Consider the following 2,168-nt stretch of genomic DNA (forward strand, 5'->3'; position numbering starts at 1 on the left):
ACAACCTCTGCCTCTTGGGTTCAAGCGATTCTCCTGCCTCAGCCTCTTGAGCAGCTGGGACTACAGGCATGTGCCACCACGCCTGGCTAATTTTATACTTTTAGTAGAGACAGGGTTTCTCCATGTTGGTCAGGCTGATCTCAAATTCCTGACCTCAGGTGATCCACCCACCTCAGCCTCCCAAAGTGATGGAACTACAGGTATGAGCCACCACACCTGGCCTCAGGTTCCTCAATCTTAATGACCTTTCACTCTTCTGAATGAATTCTCAACTTATTCTTCTCCATGAGGTCCTTCCCACAAGGCATCAACTGGCTGCCAACAGAAACCCTCAAGCCCACACCCCTCCAGCCACTCTGGTCTCCCTCCTCCTCCCCTTCTTGCTCACATTTATTGGAAAAGCCAGGCTGCTCACCTCCCACTCACTCCTCAGCCCACGCCCCGTGACTTTGCCATGGAAACTGATCACTTGGAGGTCACCAGTGGTCTTGTTGCTAAATCCAGTGGACCCTCCCAGTCCTTCGTTATTCCACTGACCACTCTGCCTCTTGGCTTTCCTACCTCACTGAGCTCATCTCCCTCTTACCTCTCTGCAGGGTTCTTCAGACTTCTTTGTAGGTTTCTCTGTGATTCTCCTTTAAATGCTGGTGTTCCTAGCACCCAGGTCCCCTGCTCCCTCTCCACAGATCTCCTGGGTAAGCATATCATGCCTTGCCTTTAGTGCTCATTGATACTTTGAGATCTGTGTCTCCAGCCCACGCTTCCCTCATGAGCTCCAGACCTCAAGGCCCAGCTCCTTCTGGATGGCTCCTTGGATGGCTCCCAGGCCTCTCAAACTCATCAAGTCCCAAACAGAACTCCCCAAACCCGCTCCGTCCTCAATATTCCAAGAATGGTATTACTAGCCAACAAGCACATGAGATTTGTTAGGATTTCCTTCTCCCTTATCAACAAAGGCCCCAACCCCAATCAATCAATGAACACAAAGTCTTCTCCATCCTACCTTCCATTATATCTCAACTCTGTCTTCAACTTTTCTTCATCCCTACCCTGGTCCTAGCTACTATCATTTTCATCTAGGGTCGTGGGACTTACTCCTGGTTTCCCATATCCATCCTGGCCCCTCCAGTCCATCTTTCACATTGTAGCTGGAGAATTTCCTCCAAAATACACATTGTTGGCCTGGCACAGTGGCTCATGCCTGTAATTCCGGCATTTTAGGAGGCTGAGGCAGTTGGATTGTCTGAGCTCAGGAGTTTGAGATCAGCTTGAGCAACATGATGAGACCCCATCTCCACTAAAATACAAAAAATTAGATGGGTGTGGTGGCACACACCTGTAGTCCCAGCTACTGGAGAGGCTGAGGCATGAGAATTGCTTGAACCGGGGAGGAACAGGTTGCAGTAAGCCAAGATCATGCCACTGCAATCCAGCCTGGATGATGGAGTAAGACTCTGTCTTCAAAATAAATAAATAAAATAAAGCACAAATTGTTATTCCACAGTGCTCTCTGCTGAGTGTCACTGCCTTCGGGTTAAAGTCCAAACTCCTTATTAATAAGGCCTTATTGCTTGATCTGACCTGGCCTGCAGCTCTGGCCACATCTCCCTCCATAGTCCTCCTCTCTCTTCATGTTCTTTTCAGCTCCTTAGACCCACTGTTCCTTTTTGCCTCCAAGCCTCTACACATACTATCTACTCTTGGACACTCTTAGCCTGGCCAACTTGCATTTATCAGCAAGTGGGTGGTGTGATGGAGTGGACTTTGGAGAGATGCAGGCATGGGTTTGAATTCTAGCTCTGTTCTTTTCAAGCTGTAAAAACTTAAGCATGTCAACCAATCTCTCTGAGCCTCAGAGTCTTCATCCTCAGAGACAGGCATCATGATACTTACCATGTCTCCATATATTGATTTCTCTTTTCAGTCACCTGACCCATCTCCACCCACCCACTCTCCCCTGCCTTTTCTGGGAACTGATCCTTCTTCCCTAAGCACACAGAGACCACAGTGGTTTCTGGCCTCCATGTTAGCCCAACGGGACGCAGCCCACTCTCCACAGATGATTGGGCCAGAGGTTGGCACCATCAGCTGCTATGTCCCCACTTAGGAACTGGAATCCAGAGAGAGTCACACTGGATTCCTTTCCCATATGGATAGCTTGACTATAG

This window comes from Saimiri boliviensis, chromosome 7 (genome assembly GCF_048565385.1).
Source record: "Saimiri boliviensis isolate mSaiBol1 chromosome 7, mSaiBol1.pri, whole genome shotgun sequence".
Lineage (NCBI taxonomy): Eukaryota > Metazoa > Chordata > Mammalia > Primates > Cebidae > Saimiri > Saimiri boliviensis.